Source organism: Dermacentor andersoni, chromosome 9, assembly GCF_023375885.2.
Source record: "Dermacentor andersoni chromosome 9, qqDerAnde1_hic_scaffold, whole genome shotgun sequence".
Classification (NCBI taxonomy): Eukaryota; Metazoa; Arthropoda; class Arachnida; order Ixodida; family Ixodidae; genus Dermacentor; species Dermacentor andersoni.
In genome coordinates this window covers 60,974,115-60,997,431 of record NC_092822.1, presented here as the reverse complement: position 1 = coordinate 60,997,431, position 23,317 = coordinate 60,974,115, and the positions used below count along the sequence as shown (strand labels likewise).

General features: G+C 46.0%; 1 long non-coding RNA gene across 1 annotated transcript in view; it reads right to left on the bottom strand.

Moving 5' to 3' along the window:
* LOC140213090 (uncharacterized) overlaps positions 1-23,317 on the bottom strand; it is a 269,839-nt gene that overhangs the window by 161,405 nt on the left and 85,117 nt on the right. The window contains exon 3 of the long non-coding RNA XR_011889995.1: positions 11,304-11,381. This is a non-coding gene — a long non-coding RNA (uncharacterized lncRNA). The remainder of the gene's footprint in view (positions 1-11,303; positions 11,382-23,317) is intronic.

Here is a 23,317-nt window from a genome sequence, read left to right as displayed (position 1 = left end):
CGGAGAGCCGGTGTCGAGGCCGCCGTCGTAGTACGCAACGACGCCGGCAGTGCGAGCCCTCAGCAGCAGGTCGCGCTCGTCGGTGCTCAAATCGCTGAAGTTGAGCCCACCATCGCGAGCCAATCTGTCGGTGTCAGGGTCCATTGCGACGAGCGTCGAAGTTTGCGCCAAAGAATGAAGTACCAGCTTATGGGCGTCTTGCGCTGGAGTTTGAGGTATAGTAGCGGCGCCTGGTGGCGGTGCGGGAAACGACATCTGGGTCGCGCCAGCTTGGGTCGTATTGAGCCCTGGCTGTGGCGAAGCACGTTTCTAGGCCGAGTTTTGCGTCGAGTCGCACTTTCTTATGCCCTGTTGCGAGTGCGAAAAGGCTCGTCACTTCTCACAGATCACGCCGACCACGCTGCGAGCTCACCGCAGCCTATAGTTTAACGAAAACGGACTCTCCGTGTGCCGTGGGACGTAATGTGGGACTTAATTCGTTTCTCCTTCCGCTAGCCACCATACTCCCGCTTTCGCTCTGCTGTCGGCTCTGTCTTGGCTCTGTTTCTGGCCGCGCGTTTGCGTTTTGCGCAGAAAAGCCGTAGCGCCGTCTGCGGACGCCGTTCTACTCACCGTTGGCGCAACGTCACTATGAGACCATGATGTCAGTACTCCTCGATCGGAGGGCGGGCGATTTGAACTGCGCTAGCGGTACGCGGACGCTTCAGAACGCATTTTCTCTTAAAATAAGTCTCTCCTTGGCACGAAACAAGCGTTTCGAGGTTTCTGTGATGGTATTTCAACAGTCCACGTTGACTTAATAGTAACCTTTAGTGTCCCTTTAACAACGCTTCTAATTCTATTTTATAAACTCTGATTTCAGTACTACGCCATCAGGGGCGCAATTTTGACGCCCGGCAGATCCGAGTTGAGAACATTGGCGGAGTGCTGCTTTGACCACTCATGAATTGCAAAAAGAAATAACATCGGAAAAGCCATCGTTAACAATATCGCGGCCCTGTCGGTCCTGATAAATCTCGGCCCCACAGATTTATTTAATTCACTAGAGGTTAACAATTACTGTGTCCATTATGCCCGAGCAAATACAATGTACTTTGTGACAGAAAAGCGTTTGCGCACCAGGAAACCACGAAAATAAGTATGTGTATGCAACAAGCTGGCACGATTAAGGGCACCGTCAATGGCTTAAAATCTGGCAATGTTTATAAAACGCATTCGTATATCCCACTGGTAAGCTAAGAGGCCGTCACAAATGCTAAATAGAAGCGAATTATATATTTGAGCGTCATACTTTACTACCGCGTTTCAACTGGCGAAATTAACGTAAATGACAGACGACGAAGATAGCTATAGGGCTTGTTGGTACGGCATATCTTATTTTGTTGTAGCGCAAGCTGAACGACAAGGACAACAGAAAGGCACGGTAGCGTTGTGTGTGTGTCAGATGTGCCTTTCTGTTGTCGTTCAGCTTGCGCTGCAGCAAAATAAGATAAATGAGAGAAGCGCGCGCGCACACACAGAGGTACACTACTACAGCAGACATTACACCTGGTGATTTTTCATCTATTTCGTCTGCTTGCTTAGTCTGGTACTTTCTCTTTGATAACAATTCAAATATCGTCAGAGCTAGGCTATCACTAAATATATTGAGTCCCGTGTTTCTAAAGGCTTTCTTCTTCCTCAGCGCCCACAATGGTCTTCTTTTTTTACAAGCACACAGGAGCACTCTTCCACGTTTTTCTTTTGCAAATGAACCGGACTCTTCCCTACAATACCAAGCAATGAACACACAAAGTTTTAGCTAGCCTAATGACCAACAAATGCCATTCTCATTTAGTTCTACAGATTCGGGACCGCTGTTTCTGACGCCCTTAATCGAGCAGAAGATGTACGACGAAGCTAGGGCCAAAAGCAGAGTAGATCTGTTCGCTAAAAAGGCAAACGCCATAGCTCACTCGGGCTTCATCACTGTGAACAAAACAGTTGGAAGCAACATGTTCTTCCTCTACGTCCAAGCACAGGTAAGTGTTTACGTTGATTTACACTTTGTTCCAAAGGTTCATGTGCAGCACGCCCAGCATATGGGCTTCACGAGCGCAATAAGGTCACGAAATAAAATTTTATTGTCTAGTTCGCTACATGCTGTCGGGAAAGCCGTTTCTTGTGTGATAACTCCAAAGTTCGCATTGTTTATTCCTTATCCGCTGTAAACCGTCAATTCGCATATGTCATGAAGCGTTCCAAACTAGAACGGCAGGAGAAATGACAATCTCAGTGAGACGGGTGTCGTCCGCCATTTTATTCCTGCTTCTTCATCCTCACTTTTCCCCTAGTCTACTTCTTCGTCTTCTTACATGCATCCAGCGCAGACCGCTTCATGTCATACGAAAGTTTCACATTCGATAACTTTGCTTAATCTGGCTCATCACAGGCGCCTCTCCAAAATCGACACCAAAATTAAGTTTCGCTTGCCAAAAAAAAGCTCGAATGCTGCAATAGAGACTTTGTGTGCAAGATACGACAACTCAGTGTTACATTCACCTCAGCAGCCGTGAGAGCTAACCCTAATTGCGGCTGCTCTCATGTACCAGAAGCGCTAACGAGTATATGCTGCACTCGCTCAGCGTGCTGACAGGAACGTCGAGCTTTACCGTCTCATGACGCCAGCCCATACCCAAACGGCTTTCTTTTGGGTCCCCAGTACCAACTCAAACGTACTACTGCCACAGTACGGGTCCACTCTACGAATTTCTCACGAGAGAGGACTATAGACCGATTTTAGATACGTTGACGTAGACCACTAGCATCAAATCGTGCAATATTGTTGTCACCTTCATCCTCCATCTGTCTTTCGACTTCTTCACCTTTCTCCAAATAAATTCTACTGATATTACACCCAGTGTTATTAAATGCTACAATGCTCCACTGTAGCCCCGCAATCTGCTGCAGTAGTTGATTATGTAGTATACAGAGGCGTCTCTTCGATAATCCCTTCTGTTGTCAACGCATGTTGCTCCGATCTATCTCGCAACCTTTCCTGCGCCATCAAATAAATCACCGTTTTGCTATTCGTAAATGTGACGAAAGCCAAAATTGCCGCTGCCAGTAGAACGACTCGAATTGACTTTGTTTTTCTTTTGCTTTTTTACCATTTTTTCTTGTGGCAGTTCACTCTCGAAAAGCTCTCATGAGTAGCACTCCAAGCCTTATTAAATGTTGCGGTTCTCCAGAATAGGCCAACAATTTGCTAAGTAGTTAAACATTTACTGCAGGAAAGCCTCTTCGATTTCGCATTTCTTTGTCGACGTATGTCGTTCTCCTCTAGTCCTGTGCACCATTCACTGCTCGTAAGTATTGCCCTTTCTGTTCTCTGACCTCATATTGACCTGCCTTCTCCGACCTCAAGCTTACTGCTTATAAATATCAGGTCTCCTTCAAATGCGACTGCCAAAAACAAAACAAAAGTATCGTTCGAAGTAACTTATTTTAGTGTTACTTTTCCTGTGTGTCATCCGCCCTGGAGAAGTTGTACTATATCACAGCATCATCAACTGAGAGGCAAAGTGCTTCTAAACCTGACACGTTTACGATCACCAGAGGTGCTACGTAGCTCCCTGCCAAAACGCTTGTCACTAGCAAAGTAGCTTGTAAACTGTTCGATGAAAATTTTTCTTTTCTCGGTGGCATTCTCCACGCTGGCTGAGATTCCACACCATTTTCAGGTTCGCGCACCAAGGTCGCATTTCGTACACGATTAGGCCGTGCGGCTATTATGGTCCATTAAGATAGCTTCGTATCCCTAGACATGAAGGTCAGAAAGAAACATTCCTTAATAGATGCTAGAGTCTTAACTCATCATTAGCTTACGTACACAGGTGCACTTGATCGGAGCACTTGCATGGACGGGAATAATAATAATCATCATCATCAGCTGCAGCAGCAGCAGCAGCCTATTTTATGTCCAGTGCAAGACGAAGTCCTCTCCCTGCGATCTCCAATTACCTCTGTCCTGAGCGTACAGCCAAAACTGGACTAAGGTCCAGTGTTGGGCTTATGTCTCGCTAATGTGCTTAACTACAGAGTCACCGTATATTAACGAGCCTAAGAAACCAAGATGGCGCGCTACTTGCTGTAACCCCGTGTCCCGCTCTGCAATTTGATCATTGCTTGCATTATTTGCGGAGCGCAGGTTTTGCTTGAATAGCGGCTGGGATAGTCCATATGTGGACGTATATTCTGCGACGATCACTTTCGGCGATAGTATCGCCGTCAGGCCCACGCTAATTGGCTGGTCAAGCAAAATCAGATGAGCTGATTCGCTCGTATCACCGAAGTGGTCATCGCAGAATACGTCTCCTCACTTGTCACTCCGTTTATTTACCCGCTCTGCCTTCCCCCTCATAACGCCCTTTCACTCCCTTTACTTTTCCACTGTCGCCGAGTAGAAGGTGATGGGAGACTTCCTCTGAAGCAACTGCACGCCGTTTCTTACATAAATTACCCTCTATGCATATATTTCGCTATCGCGGTGGCATTCGCATCGCTTTCTCACTCTGCTTGGTTGTCACAAGTGTAAAAATTGCGCGTATGAACATATATTACGCTGCGGCACCGTATAAATGGCAAATATTTCAGCAAAACCCGTCGACCGCGCCCCTAGTGCTGTGGATGCAAGGCGGTCCAGGAATGACCTCCCTGTTCGGCCAGTTCCTCGAGTTCGGACCGTTGGCCCTCGACGTCGATGGAAAGCTTTACAAGCGGCTCCACACTATGCAAAGTGACGTGAGCGTCATCTACCTGGACGTTCCCGTTGGAGCTGGCTACAGCTTCACGAAAGACACCTCTGGTTACCCGCACAACCTCGAGGACATTGCCGCGGAGATCGCCGAATTTCTTGGACAATTTCTGGCGCTTTTCTCTGAGTACACGGATCGAGATTTCTACGTCGCCGGAGAGTCGTACGGAGGTGGGCATCGGCGTCAGATACCGAGCTCGTTATCGCGGTCCTGAATATTTTTGAAAACCCGCCGCGGTTGCTCTCTGGCGATGGTGTTGGGCTGCTGAGCACGAGGTCGCGGGATCGAATCCCGGCCGCGGCGGCCGCATTTCGATGGGGGCGAAGTGCGAAAACACCGGCGTACTTAGATTTAGGTGAACGGTAAAGAACTCCAGGTGGTCGAAATTTCCGGAGTCCTCCACTACGGCTTGTATCGTAATCAGAAATTGGTTTTGGCACGTTAAAGCCCATAATTTAATTATAATATTTTTGAAAGAGCAGTGGCTCAGACTCGCATTTCTTCGTCTTTGAAAGACAATTGAGCCTTGTTTGCAGCGAATCTTTGCTTGCCTATTCTCTCGGGTGTGGTGACAGCTTCTACTGTTGAGTCGGTTCGTATCTCGGTGAACATGTTTTCAAATATATGTACGAGTATTATATGCGTGCCGAATGCAAGCGGCAGCGAACTGGCTTATATGGCCCTCGTACGGCTGACCGACAAAGTAGTTCCAGTAAGCCTGCCTAGCTTACACGTATATTACAGCGTAAGTACCAGCAAGCATGTAAAAAAAATTAATTCGTGCAATATAAACCTCTAGATATGCGTATAATGCCGACCCAAAGGTGTCTATAAAGCCCACCGACGTGTTGATTGAATAGCGAATTAACTTCCCCGAATTATTAGACATAAATTTAAATTAAATTATGGGGTATTACGGGCCAAAACCACTTTCTGATTTTGAGGCACGCCGTAGTGGAGGACTCCGGAAATTTCGACCACCTGGGGATCTTTAACGTGCACCTATATCTAAGTACACGGGTGTGTTCACATTTTGCCCCCATCGAAATGCGGCCGCCGTGGCCGGGATTTGATCCCGCGACCTCGTGCTCAGCAGCCCAACACCATAGCCACTGAGCAACCACGGCGGGTAATTATTACACCTGCTCGATTTTCTTTCATCTGCCATTCGGTAGGGGCCACCGGCCATGCCCTTCTTTTTTTTTTTGTCCGTTCCTCCAGAACGGGAATGTGCTACTCTGACATGAGAAGTACCGAAACAATTCTTTCCTCAACAATCATCATACATCGCTTTTGTCCTCATAACGTGCCTGCGCAGACGTCTCACACTGTGCATTCACCTGATCAGGTGTTTTTATTTCGACCCAGCTGGAGAACAGTGATGTGCATATAAACATCAAACTTACTTCAGATAAATGTTGTGACGTTTGTGCTGGATAAGCACAAAGACTGAATTAGATTGCAAGCTGCGTCGGATTAAACACTATAGTACACATGGTCATTGTATGAAATTCAATGCACATTGCTCGACTAAAGCTTTGCTTCACATATAGTGCTTCGCATAGATTTAGAGCCTAGATGTAGTTTATGTGATAATCGACGTTAAGACCATGCGTGTTAATTTCGATCAGCTGGAGTTATTTAAATTGCAGCAATGCCTCAATCAGCTGTCGTTTCCACGTCTGACTGACATTACGATGCTGCCGCAACAGCATGGAATCCAAACGAACGCACCGAGCTCAGAGGTGTAACTTCACGGCCGCTTAACCCTTGCCGTTTATGACGTACGTTTCCAACACCCTCCGCGAGCAAGGCAAAATGCCGGTCATTCTCGAAAACGACATTTTCTTTAGTTGCCTTTTGCTTTGTACATACATAGCAAAAGCAGATAGGCACGAGAGAACACATATACGCAGGAAGCACCAACGATGATATTGAATGTAACAATAACCAGCCAGGAGGATATTCGTTTTATTAAAGGAATGACGCGACTGAAGGCACATATTTGCTGTATTGAGAACATTTAGGCAGGTAGCATTTGTTGTTTCGTAGCGTAATTCTGTAGCGAACAGAGTCGTTAACCGGCACATCTGTATAGTGGTGCTGGAGACGTCGCTCGCAGCTGCCACATGGGGAGAAGGCGTCAAAAAAGAAGGGAACGCTGGCCTAACCGAGCGCTCCACCGCAGTTGCCGAGCTTCAGGTACCTCCGAGCTCTCGCGCAACAGTATGTGCCGGCCGATCCGGCTATTCTCTCACACGTACAATTGCAAACGATGTTACGAAGGCATGTCTGCAACGCAGCCGAATTCTACATTCGCATTGTAGCCGATCGCCCATTTTTACAAGCTCCGCGACAGCCTTCATGGTTTAGCGATATTGAGGAAACATTTATTTTATCCTCCCAAATACCATAAGATTGTTAAGTTTGCGAGAACAACGTTCACACCGAAGATGTCTTAATCTGATACATTGACTGTTGACGTTCGGAAACACACGCACAACTGGGTTGCGCCTGCTCATGCGCACTTTAGCATCGGCGCCTTCGTATGTAGCAGCGGTGAAAGTCCGACCACCAACCATGAAAACAGGTGAAAGAGCAAAAAAAAAAAGAAAAAAAGTTGTTCGCTTTGATGCGTTTCACAAACAGCGAGAGGAGACACCACTACCGAGAAAAATCTGTCGTATACATAGAGCGCACTAGTTCTTAAACCTCATTTTTCAGTAAAAGGTTTCCTTCCAAAGCTGCTTTCTTGGGTGTGATGTACTACATAATGTGTTGGAGGCCTATGATACAGCGAAAGGTGGCGAATCAAGCATTGTTGGCAGTTCAGAATTTCTGGATGTTCGAGACGTTGCTGGAGTATAACCGAATCTAAACACTTCAGAACTTTTCTTTGATGTATATGTTCTGAAACATGTAAAACATGTTTTAGCTGCCCCCTATATAAAATGATCCTTTTAGCATTTTTCCTGCACCGTGCGTCTTATCTGGCTGCCTCGTGGTCAGACACGCAGATTGTGTCGACACACGTTGCAACATAATCTTTAACTCCATGATATAATCAACTGTTTTTGCAGGCCCACCTGCTTTCGCGTCTATGTTGTATTTTACATGTCATTGTATTGAGAGTGTTTGCATTACTAAAGTCACTTTTATCAATGACTGTGCATATGATGCGGTGGGCAACTTGCCAAGCGTTCGAGGAGTCATAAGCAGAACGCATGGTTGTGTCTTTAAATATCACATCGATGTGCACACCTCATGCGTCAACGTCGGTTCCGGTGGAGCTACGGTAATCGCACAGGAACAGCTCTGTCGTGGTATAACAAGGCATCGTTTTCTATTAAACCGATTCCGCAGAAGACCACAACGCAGTTCTAAGTTAAGCCGATTCACTTAAGCAGGATCTTGCCATGCGACCGATTAAAGCTTACTACAGAAAAGTTCTTAAAGATTATTCGGAAAGGAATCTTCCACTGAATAATCTTCCCCATCCACGAAAATCATGATCACAACAATAACCACAACAGCAGCAGAAGCAGTGCGAGGGCGGATGGATGAGGAAGTCGATGAATAGAACATGCAAAACTAATTATTCAAATGATTTATATGTATTGCACAAGGTAGGGGAACAGCCTTGTAACAGAATGTTACAAACTAATTCCGTAATCTTGTTTTTACAGTGAGAAGCGCCGTTGCAATCGCTTACCGGCTGCTCACCGACCAAGTGAAGTGTGTTCCCCTGAATCTTCAAGGAGCAGCTCTCGGAGACGGATTCATGGGATCGATCTTCGACGTGGCTGACTCCAGCGAATTCCTCCACCAAGTTTCAATGCTCACACGGGAAGGCAGCGATGAATTCGCGAAACAGTTCTCAACCATGAGGAGCCTCTTGGCCGAAGACAAGGGCCCGGAAGCCTTGCAAATCTTGTCCCAAACCGCCTTCGCTAACCCCACTCAGCCCACCTTGTTTCAAAATCTCACGTTGTTTAACCAACAAGCGAGCGCTCTGTACTCCGAGATACCGGCAATCATGATTAAATTCTACAAATACGCCAACTCTACGGGACTGAGGGAAGCAATTCACGTAGGGCTCGACGCCAATTTTCAAGCGACCAACCAAGACCTCCCGACAAGCCTCGCATTTGATTTCCTTAGAGACATCACTGCTGAGGTGGAGCTGCTCCTCAGTGCGAGTAAGATGCTGGTCTACATGGGTCAGCTGGATACTCTGTTTCCTCCAACCAATCAGCGAGCCTACTTGCGTAGCCTGAACTGGAGTGGTGCTTCGGAATACCGAAGTGCACCTCGAGATGGGTGGACGGCGAGCAGTGGTTCCGACGGCATAAGTGGCTACATAGTTCGAGCGCGCAATTTGGCGGAGGCAGTGGTACTCGGAGCGGGTCACTACGCTGCGCTAGACAAATCTGATGAGGTCAACTATCTCATAAAGAATTTCATTAGTTCAAGTTCTAGGTATCATAAGCCAATATCGGCATGCCCACTCGTTCCCTAAAGTTGGGATTTCGAGTGGCGTGCATCTAGCGCTTAATTAAACCGCCGTGATTTACGTAGTTAGGTGCTGCTCTCCATTCATCACGAATATCTGTCTCTGAAAATTTAATGCAGGCTTCCTGTCTCTACTATATTAAACAGATAAATAAGCCCTACAACGAAGCACGTTTAATAAAAAGCTGTTGCTTCTACCATAGTAGTGTTTTCCTTTTTCCTGTTCTTTCTTTTCCTTTCCCATTTCCTATTTTTTGCACGGCAATTTTGACGTATTCGATCAGAAGAGCCCGTGAGTTGGCGTACGCTTCAGAGAATGTGAGCTTGTCTGTCCAGAAAATAGCACGGAACGTTCCAAGTTCGCAGAATCACTTTATCTACAGGTTAGTGCACAGATATTAAGTGTTATTACTGATTAAGAAATAAATTATGTAACCCGTAATCAATGCTGAGGCAGCTTTTATATGTCTTCTCCCTATATAAGAAAGAGGATCGGTCACATTTTCTAAACAAAGAGGTCACTGCACTGTGTGGTATGCTACCATCGATTCATGGGTTACCATACAGTCGGTAAAGACACATTTGGGGAAATATATTCACTGATAAAGCTTATTTTCCAGGGGAAATAAAATCTGAAACAAGTTCGCCAAATTTTGTGAAGAAAAAGTCGAATAAGTACACTGAATTTCATTTAGATAATGACCAGTACTTTGAAATTCTAAAATATGAAGAATAACGAAAAAGAAAGCCGCAGTTTCACCCATCTAAAGAAAAGGACGCTCGAAGACATTGCAAGGTGGTGCATCGTGCATGAAATGCCCTCCTGCAGACGATGGTTGGGCCAGCCTCCAGAAGTGTAGCATTTCTAATGCATTCAATGGAACTGAAGATGATTTTCTGTGGTCGGTCGGCAGCGAAAATGAGAACTCGTTGGACTCCGATAGCCACTAGCCGCTAAGATGAAGCTGTGTCCGTTTCTGTGTGCCTTAGCATGTTCCATTATAACGTTTCAACACGGTACGCGTCGACTGAGGTTCCGTTACTGGATCTGCGCGGTAGAATCGACACCAAATTATTTTTTTATATATATTTGGGCAGTGATATAAGTGCGCGTTACAAACGGTGGCGCGGTAGAATCATGTATATACCGTAGACAATTTCACGCACGTATGCAGTGTACTTGCGGACAAATTACTGTGGGAACAATAAGAAAGCAACGCAGACAAATTGCACGCCTCTAAGGGAGCTCCTGAATATAGACCCACATTAATATGTTATATACAACAGCGAAATGAGATGAATTACACCACTGAGATTAAAATTCGACTAATTAGTGGCACGAGCATCGATTGACACTCTTGTTTCTTGCGCAGCACTTCCGCTTCACCTCGGAAGACGACCGGGGAGGAAATTGAAAATAAATCAGAAAAAAAAATAGCACAGTACAAAATTCATGGGTTTCATTATAGATATATCACAGCACAAGTTTAGTTACAAGTTGAGTTACTGAAGTGTCTAGAATAATTAGAAATAATTAGAAATCTCTGAGACGACTGGGGACGAAATTCAAAATAAATGAGGAAAAAGAAGAAAATATAGTAGAGTACAAAATTCATGGGTTCCGTTTTAGATATGATATCAGAGCGTGAGTTTAGTCACAAACTACGTTACTGAAGTGTCACGAATAAAGATAACTAATTAGAGATCACTGATTACCGCACACCAGTGCACAGAATTGTCAACCTTAGACAGCCGCCACGTGCGCAAGACTTTGGCGAAATTCCTGGAAACCCGGAAGTAGAAAGCGGAAGTAATGACGTCATTAATGACGTCACGCACAAGAAGGTGGCATGATATTTAACATGCTAATTAAGGAAAAGAGTTGCTCCAAGCTCGGTTCGTGCGTTGCGTTCGCCTAAAGTTAACCTAAAGAACACCAACGCCGAAGTTCGAGTGCCACTAAGAGACACTAAGTCGAAGATTGGGGTCACCTACCATTTTTTTATTGCTTTTCTCTTCCACCTTGAGGCATATGGGACACCGTCACACGTGGAAGCTACGCTGATTCAGCACCTGTTCAAAAAAAGAAAGGGCGCTACTTGGCATAGTAACGCAGCAGCGCAGTAATCATAGCTTTCCCTTCATTGTTACAGAGAGTTGTCCGCGAGTATAGGGATATGCGATGACGTCATCGAAAGTCGCCATGTTGTAGTGCAGCCCACATGGCGGAAAGGTGCGCGTTATCTGGATCCGCTAATCTTCAGCCGCCCTATGAAAGCGGTGAATATGACTACAAAATGACATACGTGACGTCATGCTAATACTCCCTCTGTCCAGAACAACGTTACATACTGTAGTACCTTTTGAACGCAAGAATGCGCAGGGAAACGTCAACGGATCTCGTATTTTCTTTGCCAGACGCTTCTTTCTATCCAATGGTTCTTTCTTCTTTTCTTTACGCGTGTTTTGCATTCTACACAACACAGTAAACATTTGGAGGCAACCGAAGATCAAGCCTTGAACATCCAGTAGGCTATGCCACTGGCGCCTCATCCTTGTGTCGCTTACACATGCTTAAGGCCCTCGAAATAAAATTTTATGTACGACGCCTTTCCGCTGCGTATGCGCAGTTCAGAACACTCGCGTTAGAACACGCGGTTCGTCAAGTTGTGCGCCACGGTGAAGGAGCGGAGTTTTAAGGGCGACGTGCGAAGATGAGCGAAAACCCTGTTCGACTCCTTGTTCTTACTTTCGCTGCTTCTTTTTTTTTTCTGCCTATTCGCTGTAGACACGGGAAAAACGCGTTTACTCGTGGTGCGCGAAATAAAACGAACCATGCGCAATAAATCCAAGCGAGCTATTCGTTTCCCTGGGCGCACGAGCAGTCTATCATCCCTCGAAGAAGTGCAGACGGGGCCATTCTAGGGCCTCGTCCACTGCTCGCTCACTCCAGGCCATTCCAGGTCAAACAGGAACGCCCAAAAGGGTAATCGTCAACTTTTCGAGAGGCAGCATAGGCGTCTGTGCCGCGCGAGTCCTACGGGACTTTACAAATGAAAATACTGTTGAACAAGTATGGGTCCCTGCCCATTCGGGGAATCAAGGAAATGAGGAGGCGCACTGGGTAGCCCGAGGGCTAATCAACCGGGAGGTGTACCCCTCAGACTCGGATGCCATGGATGGGGCACCGACGACATACTACGGGATAACAAACTACTACAAGCAAAAAAGGCGAATCTACCCGCCTCCAAACGCAGGCCTCACGCGAGCGCAATCCTCGACCCTGCGTCGAATCCATACTAAGTCGTTCCCCAGCCCACATTGGCGGGCCATAATTACCAATGGGAAATGGAGCCCAACATGTCAAAACTGCACAAATCAAACATTGGCTACCCAAAATCACATTCCTTGGGGGTGCGAGGGCTTACCCCCTCCCAGGTCGCTCCTGCCAGCTCCCTCATAACAGACGTGGGAGGAGCTGCTCAGAACGCCGGATCAAAAACTACAAAATGCCCTCGTTGCCTGGGCCGAAAGGGTAGCTCCTCGTGCGGGGCCATCCTAGGACTCGGGCCTGCCAGATCATAACTGAGCAGAATATCAATAAAGTTGTTACCGCCACCTGGCCAGACGCGCTGCTGCACGCGTCCCCGAACGAAAGTGCCTTCGGCGGTCGCTTATTGACGGTATGGTAGCGTTTCCAGTTGATTATTGAAGACTTAGTCGATTTTCGACACGTAACAGGAATAAGATCGCTTAGGAATAACTCTTATTCCCTTCTGAGAAGAGGTTGAAGGGCTACCATGTTGATCGCTTCCTAAAACTTGGGCAGCATACCTGACACCTGCAGCCTTGATGTATATAACGCCGGGTCGTTGCGAACACGTGAAGTTTTCGAATGTGCGAAACGAATATGGCAGTTATGCGATTCGGTCAACAAATCAGTAGAGAGCATATTAGAAATGCTAGCCGTATATTTAGAATTTGATTGGAATAGTTCCCGAAGAACCGCAATTGACGTATGAATGATTGAAAAGCAAAAAAACTGGAGCACTCAGACATTGACGCTCGCTCCTTGACAGCTCAGCTGGTGGAGCAGCAAACATAAGATGGTGCAACTTGAAGCGTTCTTGGCCTTTCTCGCTACCGCTGCAGAAGGAGCGGCAAATATGCACGCTTCTAAAGTGCTTGTCGACAGGAACCAAATTTATGTAACTACTTGCAATGGTCCCATCGCTTCACCTCCTTTCTAGAGTTTGCGAAGCAATTAAAATACATACTTATGGTTGGCGCGTCACAGCTGCGAAAGAACTTCAGCCCGTGCTGTTGCAACGGAAAGCGCGCGGCAAATATTTTGTTGTTATTGTTCGAACGGCTCTTTTTGAATTTTACTGCGTACGGAATCCGCCCGCTCCGATACGTCGGGACGGTGCAGCCTGCGTCCAACAGGCTAGGCAAACAAGCACGAGCGCGACTATTGCAGTAAGGAAAGCGTAGGTCTTCTCAAGTTGTACCAACGAGACCTCAGCGAATATCTGCACATGCGTTTGGCTCGTGCGACAACGTAATTAACACTTAAAAGGAAATTTTTACCTCCTTGTTGCCAAATCATTTCACGCATCCCAGTGCCGTTTGCCCAAACTCTAGTAAGGCAGTATGCATATTCGGGCAAACAAAGTGCATCAATGTTCAGAACTCCGTTAAAAATTTCAAAACATGTCACTATGTCCGCTTGCCTAAATTAGCGCTAATTCGCTGTTGTTGTTGTTGTAGTAGTAGTAGTAGTAGTTGTAGTAGTTGTAGTGGTAGTTGTAGTAGTTGTAGTAGTTGTAGTAGTAGTTGTAGTAGTAGTTGTAGTAGTAGTTGTAGTAGTAGTTGCAGTTGTTGTTGTTGTTGTTTTGTAGTCGTATTAATGGAAAAGCAAGTCCTTTTGTATAAAGGTGAAAGCCGGGAGCATGCCCACGAAGATTTTTAAACGACTACAGAACGTAATGGTTGCGTCTTTCAGGTAGCGCTGTACTTTTGGACAGCACCCCGCCCCCACCCCCGCGGCCCACACACACAGAATGGTATATATAGTTCTCACTCTTGCGGGGTACTTAAGTTCATGGTGCTTATGGCACGGCCGGCATGGCCGACAGCACGTCTTTCCACAGTATGAAGGTGAAAGCGGTGAGCATGCCCCCGAAGATTTTAAACGACTACAGAACGCAATCGCTGCGTCTTTGAGATACCCCGTACTCTCGGACAGCACATAATGGTGTATGTAGTTCTCAATCCTGCGGGATACTTAGGTTCAGGGTGCTTATGGCACGGCCGGCATGATCGGCAGCACGTCTTCCCACACCACGTGCTGCAAAGGGAAGTCGCAGGAAATTAAGATCCTCAATGCATTCCGCTCGCATTAAAACGGGTAATAGTGCACGTGTTTCTACGCGGTGATCGTCTAAGTTTTCCATAATTTTAGGAATCGCCTGTGACAGATAGCATAATTCTTGTCCTTGAGCTGTGTTATTCGAGGAGGCGGACGTTACGAGCACAAGAAATCCAAAATATTCCACTAATTAATTCACTCTACGGCCCGTATTGCAATTTACGAACTGAAGCCGGTGAGATCGCAAGATCTATCCACTTTACTGTCCAGGATGACATCAGTTTCGAAATATTATTTCCAGAAGTGCAGTAAGAAATACAGGGTGATCATTTTTTAAGCCTTACGTAATTTTAAGTATAGCCTGTAGCAGATAACATAATTCTAGTTCTTGAGCAGGATTATTCAGACAGGCGGGAATTACTTGCACAATAAATCAAAGCTCACATTAAACTAATTAAGAAAATCCACTAATAATATTTCCAATTTCTTACTTAACGGCACATATTGCAATTCACGAATTGTAGCCGGTGAGACTGCATGACGTATCCACTTAGAATGAATTTCCAGATTGACGCGTTTCGAGACATGGACCATCAAACTAGCCGTCAATATGAAATGTTTTTCAACGAAACGCTCTCTTATGCATTGAAGCACAAAACTAACTGGAACGCCCATGTATTTCATTCCACACTTTGGGAAATTATATGTCGAAACTGGCGTCATCTTCGAAATTCATTTCACGTGGATACGTCTTGTAAGCTCACTGGCTACAATTCGTAATTTTTTCAGAAGTTAATTAATGAATTTGTGTTCATTAATTGAATATGTGTTTAGATTTCTTGTTTATCAATGTCCGCCTCTTCGTATATTCCAGCTCAAGGACAAGAATCATGCTCTCCGCCACAGGCAATTTTTAAAGATTCCATAAAACTTACATATAATCACCCTGTATATGAGCGTGCCGTTTACGTTTGCGGTTCAAAACATAAAAGGTCATTTTGTTAAAGACGTAAGTCAAACAACAGTTCATTTCTTCGGTGAGTTTTATAGCACGTAGCTCCGGACTGGTGTCATTACGGAAATTCCTTCCAAGTGCATACGCCTTGCACTCTCACCGGCTACAATCCGTAAATTGCAATACGTGCCGTAAAGTAAATAATTCACAATTAGTGGTCTTTTTGATTTAGTTGAATAGTTTGGATTTCTGGTGCACGTAATAAGCTGTCGTATGCTGTATGTGCGAGTGAAAGCAGACGAGGGAAGCCGACGATCGCGGCTCAATCTGGCGCGCGCAAAGGAAGCAAGCGGAGAGCAAACGCGCCGTCTTCCGTCGCGCGAAAGGCCGTGAAGGAGGGGGGGGGGGGGATGAGATGAAGCGAGAGGGGGCTCCGGCAGCAACTGCGTATTTTGCGACCGGGAGCAAGGGGAACTAACGATCGCTGCTAAATCTCGCGCGCTATATATGGAGGAAAGCGGGTAGGCTGCGCGGGAGGGGTGCGGCTTCGACTTCAGCAACAAATGCGTACCCTATTGAACACGTGTGCGTACTTTTAACGGCCGCGCACGGCGCCCTATCTTGAAAGGGATCTACAGACGGCTCATACCTCTGTGCGCGCTGTGTATTCGCCGCTCTTCCGATGAAGCCGATAGACCACACGAAATTCACTTCACTCGCCGCTGTTGCCGCGTTTGCTCACACCAGCATTTTGACAGCGAGTGTAATGTGTTTATGTCTGCTTGAGCGCACGGACACCAAGCTTGTTATTTCAGTTAGTAAGCGAATGTTTCCAAGTTTATACGGCCGACAAAGCTACTATCATAACTTCGTAGAGCTTTCTAGTAATTTGCCTTCGCAATCGATGCTTCGCCTTTCGGGAGAAACTGCGACTTTTTTTTTTCTTCCTAGCCCAGCTACGCGGCTCAGAACAAATCGTGAATCCAAGCCAGCCAAGACAAAGCATGCATCGCAAATCGGCACGTTTTGTCTGTCACCTGAGTATGTCACAGAAACGAGCAAGGCTCCGCGTTTTGAGCGAGCGCAATTATATGCAGGGATGCGGAGCCTCATTGGTGAATAAGTCGAACCATGTCATTGAAAAAGTACGAGTGATGTGCAGTTGAAGGGTCGTGGTTAAGGTATGCGCTGCAGCTCAAACAGATGACGTCAGACGTTAGAGTATCGAATTTCCGCAAGACGGCCGCGTTGCAATTAACGCATTTGTGCACGCACACTGCGATGACACGCCGGGTATTAGATTTCACTGCAAGCATGCCCTAAAGCCCTGCACACACTACGATTTCTTTCCCTTCTTTTGTGGCTCTGGCACGTCAAATTCGCTTCTCGCAAAACATTGGGCTACGAATATTTTAGGATTTTGAGGACTTTTACTAAATATGAAGTGATTTTTTGTTTGGCAATATACTGATAATTTTATTATTTTCATTTTGTAGGCCCTTGAAACCGCCCATTGTATTTCAGTGAGGCCCTTACTGATACATAACAGTTACGGCAGCCAACCGAAACAACCTCTGGTTAACCTCCCTGCCTTTGTGTGCATCCTTTCTCTTTTTTACGGTATGATTCAATCACTCATATATACGTCAGACACTACAGTAGCTCGACAACTCGCCCTTATTTGGTGTGCAGCTTCTAAGAATAACAGTATTATTCAACTATAGTAGTCCCTGTGGTCTCGAAAGCAGAGCCAACGTGAGTAAGACGCTTCAATGTAAACTCAATTGAAACAGACAAGACAGCATCCCTTATCTCTAGAACATAAGATAAATTTGTTCGCTAATTGATGTATCGGACGTTAATGAAAACGAAAACATAAACAATCATAAAATTCTATGTAGCGTGCTGCTTCAATCAAAGATATCCCGCTATCATTGTCGAGCGCTATAACTACACAAAGAGAAAAGGACGGAAAGGCAGAAAGGTTAACGATGGTCGTGCCTTGGTAGCTACCTTGCACATCGGAAAGAGAAAAGTAACGATACAAAAATGTTAGTCGGCACACGCACGTGGATGGATGGATGGAATAACTTTAATGAAAGGTCCTGCGAGCTACGGGAAGCAAGGTCCCATAGAGCGGGCTACTCTCACGTTGGGACCGGGAGTTGTAACTCCCTGGCCGCATCGTGGGCTCGCTATAACCGTTTAGGATCTCCCTGAGAGTCGCAGGTGGTCGTATTGCGTAGCCGACTTCAACAAGCGCAGTGGAGCTCTGTAGTGGCCAAATGCATGCACGGTGGCATCGGCCAAGATGGCATCTTCGACCAAAGGGTCGTCTTTCGAAAGCGGTCTGTCATAAAAAAAATGGATTAATATAGACACTGAGGTTTTACGCTCCGGGACTATAATCTAATTATGAGGCACGGTGCAGCAAGAGACTCCGGATTAATTCCGATCCCTTGAGGGTCGAACCAGTGACCTCGTGCTCAGCAGCGCAACGGCATAGCCACTAGGCCACCGCGGCTTCCCCTAAGCAACTGAGACTAGCACGCAAAGAACCTCATTGATCGTCAGATGACGTGCCGTGGCGCAAAATGCGTTGTATAGTTTCCTGAAACCCGGAACAATTGCATGTATATTTAAGAAGAGGATAATTCGCAAAACAGACAATGACGATAGGGCAAAGACACGAACTAGCGCTATAGCCCGTGTGTCTGTCATCTCGTCCGTGTCTGTACTGCGCATTGTCGTCTTCCTCGGCATTATAAACCAACTCGCCCAACAACAAGTTTTGTTGAACTACAAATATGCATAACGCTGTTGACCACTCGAGTGAGACATGATTCAAAATGAATGAGCTTCGTAAGGCCGACCACATGCAACGACACAAAGTTTTTTTTTTCGCGACCAAAGGGACCGGGTGGCAGGCGAAGTCTCAAGCGCAGATCGAGTGCATGCATGCACATATGCTGGTGAAACCCGCTGACTTCCGTTGCCCAAAGGTGATTCAGCTGGCAGCTGACCAAAGCTACAGCGAAGCATCCATGCCCGACGGCGACAACCTGTTATCGAAGTTCCATGCTTCCAGCTGGCCACCACTTTTCGAATCATGGTGCGACGACGCAAGCTTAGCCGAGCTACTAGCTGCCTTGCTTAGAAACGCCTTACAGCACGGCTCAGTTACAATACGGCAGAGTGCGAAGCGTTAGGTCTTTTTACGATGGTATTTCTGTTTCACGCTAACGCCGAGCCGTCGGGGCAATGCCGGTGCAAGGTAAGGCCGGTGCTTTTACGGGACGACAAAAGAAGGCTAAAAATAATACTCGCCAGTTTGGCTGCTTCTGAAGTGCTGCATAATCCCCTGGCGTGCCTGGCTCCTCGCCCAGGAATGCGACCGTTCCAAGTCGTAGAAACCGATGATAAAGTCCCAACACCAGCAAAATAACGCCAGCAACCTGATGGCACACTTTTTTGCATTTTGATACCACCGAGATACATACGCCCAACGCGCACAACGCGTTCTGCTGTTGTTGATGCTCTTGTCGAAGTGACGCAATCGATTCGGTGACGTCATCCGATAGTTTCTGTCGGTCGGTCGGTCGTTCGGTCGGTCAGTCGGTCAGTCACCGCGATTTCGGTTTGGAAGCAGCCAGCTCCCGGGGGCGCCACCACCTGTCAATTTACTTTCGGTTCGCTGAATGTTATAAGCGGGAGAATGGTCGCAATTTCGAGTGCGAATTGAATAGCTATTGCTCTTCGAATCGTACTCGAATCGAGAATTCACTATTGTAAAGTAACGAATATTTATTACAGTCCAAACGTGGCTAATAACAACACTTTTAAGAGTCTCGAAGGAGAAAATCTGATTACGAAACTGAGGACTTTTTCGAATGATTCTGCTGTAGGAGAGCAGCGATCGTTGAGCAGAGGCACCCAGTTTGTGATAGAACGCACATGGCAGGTAACTTCTCATCAATAATTTGCAGTCATGCAAAAAACATTTCTCGCTTCGAGGCAACCTATATGCTATGACAGCAGCTTGGGCTTGTTGGTTTTCCGTCCTGGTGTTAACAGCGCAGAACGTAGACGGGGACACGAGACGTGAAGGCGACAGCGCTCGTGGGGCGTCTTCTCGTCTCCCGTCTACGTTTCGCGCTGTTAACACCAGAACCTATATGCGAATTTGTTGCGTCTATTTAACCATTGTTCATTAATATTCAACCAGCCTCACTATATCTGCGTCTCTTTAAACAAATGTGCGGGGTTGTAGTATCCCACTTTTCCACTTCAACGAACACACCACCCTATATGCGCATCACGTTGACGTGGTGCTTCCTTGTTTCGTTATTGCCACCGTTATACTGCACGGGATAACTCAAAGCAGCTGCTATCATTTACAAGCTCCTCGCTGCCCGAACGACAAGTTGTGTACTTCATTACATGTTTGTACGAAATAATGTCATTGAGCATCATTTTTAACCGAACACACTCAATACAAACTTAATATGTTACTTTGCATAGAAATGAGACAAGATATGTGTTCTTTCAATATTCGAAAGCCCATTTTTCTCGGACATTCGTGTTCAATTCTATTCGGAAATCTCTGTGTTCGAAGAATCCTACTTGCAAATTATTTGTTTATTGGTTACTATCAGCTTGAGTGGCGCGCCTCAAGTAAGAGATGGGTAAGAATACATTGTGTAATCAACAAGAAAACAGAAACAGAAACACGTAAGAACATCACTGCACGCATTCACACTATGCAACAGAGAACAGTAAAATGAGGAAAGCTACAATGTATAGCATTACGAAAAACAGTGTGACAAAGCAGAACACCTAAAGGATCAATTATATATATGCGCGTACGGGCATGACACTAGACACACCCGCGTTTCTCCATGTGTTGCCGTACACTGAGAGCGGTGAGCCACTGACAGCGGCATATGTGCTTTCAGGCACAGGAGTAGGTGCGGGGAAAGTTCAGTCAGATTAATTATACACAAACAAACTTTTCTCATTAAAAAATAATGCGCTATAGTTAGAACGACACGTTGTCCACTGCTGCGATGTTCCGATTTCGCAATGTGTAATGCGGTTGTATGACGCTTCATAGTTTCAGTGGTTGCATGTTTGTGAACGTTCAGCATGTATTTAGCAGGGCATAAAGTCCCCAAAGTGACACAAATACAATAAATTAATGAGGAGGTATTCAGAGACCTGGAGTGGGAAGAATTGGGGATAAGAATTAATGGAGAATACCTTAGTAACTTGCGATTCACTGATGATATTGCCTTGCTTAGTAACTTAGGGGACAAACTGCAATGCATGCTCATTGACCTGGAGAGGCAAAGCCGAAGGGTGGGTCTAAAAATTAACCTGCAGAAAACTAAAGTAATGTTTAACAGTCTTGGAAGGGAACAGCAGTTTACCATAGGTAGTGAGGCACTGGAAGTGGTAAGGGAATACATCTACTTAGGACAGGTAGTGACTGCGGATCCAGATCATGAGACTGAAATAATCAGAAGAATAAGAATGGGCTGGGGTGCGTTTGGCAGGCATTCTCAGATCATGAACAGCAGGTTGCCATTATCCCTCAAGAGGAAAGTTTATAACAGCTGTGTCTTACCAGTACTCCCGTACGGGGCAGAAACCTGGAGGCTTACGAAAAAGGTTCTACCTAAATTGAGGACGACGCAACGAGCTATGGAAAGAAGAATAATTGGTATAACGTTAAGGGATAAGAAAAGAGCAGATTGGGTGAGCGAACAAAAGTGTGTTAATGATATCTTAGTTGAAATCAAGAAAAAGAAATGGGCATGGGCAGGACACGTAATGAGGAGGGAAGATAACCGATGGTCATTAAGAGTTACGGAGTGGATTCCAAGGGAAGGAAAGCGTAGCAGCGGGCGGCAGAAAGTTAGGTGGGCGGATGAGATTAAGAAGTTTTCAGGGACAACATGGCCACAATTAGTACCTGACCGGAGTAGTTGGAGAAGCATGGGAGAGGCCTTTGCACTGCAGTGGGCATAACCAGGCTGATGATGATGATGATGAATGAAGGCCAGCCGCGCATATGTAAAACGCGCATCAGTGACAGAGCGACGAAAAAACTTTTCCGCATATATATAAGCCGATTCGCTAATCAAATGCTGCCCTGTGTGTGAGTTCTTCCGCAAGACAGCATAATCCGCCTCAGCAGCCATGGTCTCCAAAGTCTGGGAAGGTTTATATAAACACAAATTTATATATTGCACAAACTTTTGCGACTCCGTAATTATGCGCCACAAGGATACCAATTCCGTAAGCTGTATCTGTTACATGGCCTAAAAAAGAAGACTAATTGACAGGCAAGGTCCAACTATAAATGGCTTATGTAAGTTCTGGAAAAGTTGTATCCGCAAGCTATTGTTATAATTAGGAGCTATTTGTAATATACCAATTACGTCCGCTTTACATCTTCCAGAAGCAGCATTTCCAGAATTGTAACGCTAGTTATTTTGCTCAGTTAGAAAGTTGGAAAAGTGAAACTTCGCTCATTCTTATTTCCCGAAACGTACCATGCGTGCGTGCGATTCCTGCGTGCTAAACATTACCAAAAAAAAAGCGTCTGTGACGACAGCGAAGTAAATAACTTAATAGGCGGGGCAAATCGCCTTCTATTTTTTCTTTTACATTCGCTGCTATGCACCCGCTTCATAAAATGCGCGTCACTGGCAGATGAAAGTAGAACCGGGGTCCTTCTACTCTCCTCTTATTGAGGGGCCATGGTAAAGCTACATGTTTTAGCAATGTGCAAACAGAGCAAAAAAATGCCGCTGGTTTCCCGAAAAGTTGGAGCTACTAGGAAGTCCCGTAGCCTCCTAAACGAAACGAACGGCAACAGAACTGGCGATCCTTTGGTGTACGGTAAGACTGTATTGCTTGCTTGCTTGCTTGCTTGCTAGCTTGCTTTGCCTTGCTTTGCCTTGCTTTGCCTTGCTTTGCTTTGCCTTGCTTTGCCTTGCTTTGCCTTGCTTTGCTTTGCCTTGCTTTGCTTTGCCTTGCTTTGCTTTGCTTTGCCTTGCTTTGCCTTGCTTTGCTTTGCCTTGCTTTACCTTGCTTTGCTTTGCTTTGCCTTGCTTTGCCTTGCTTTGCTTTGCTTTGCTTTGCTTTGCCCTGCCCTGCCCTGCCCTGCCTGCCTGCCTGCCTGCCTGCCTGCCTGCCTGCCTGCCAGTCCGTCCGTCCGTCCATCCGTCCGTCTGTCTGTCTGTTTGTTTGTTTGTTTGTTTCGTACTGAAGACGTGTGTAGCTTCTAGTACGTATTGTAAGAAAACTGACCACGTGCCACAGGTGGAGGCACGAGTAACAATCTCGGAAAGTAGCGAACGCTTCATCACCAGTCGAGCTCCTTTAGAGCCAACTTATTTTTCTTTCACTCCTTTTATTCTGTTCCTTTTTCTCGGATATAAAACAATATCAAAAGCAAGGTTCCCCAGCTATCAGAATCCGTTTATTCAGTGAATGCGAGCCCTCTTCATTGCTCCCCATTATTACAGGAAAGGATCTAAGAGCGCTTTTTGATAAGGCAATGACAAGTGGAAATGTTCTGGCAATAATAACTGCCAGAACGCATTCCACCAACAACGCTTCCGCACTGGCGTCCTTGATAAATATGCGACGAAAAGTCGACTAACCAGCACAAAG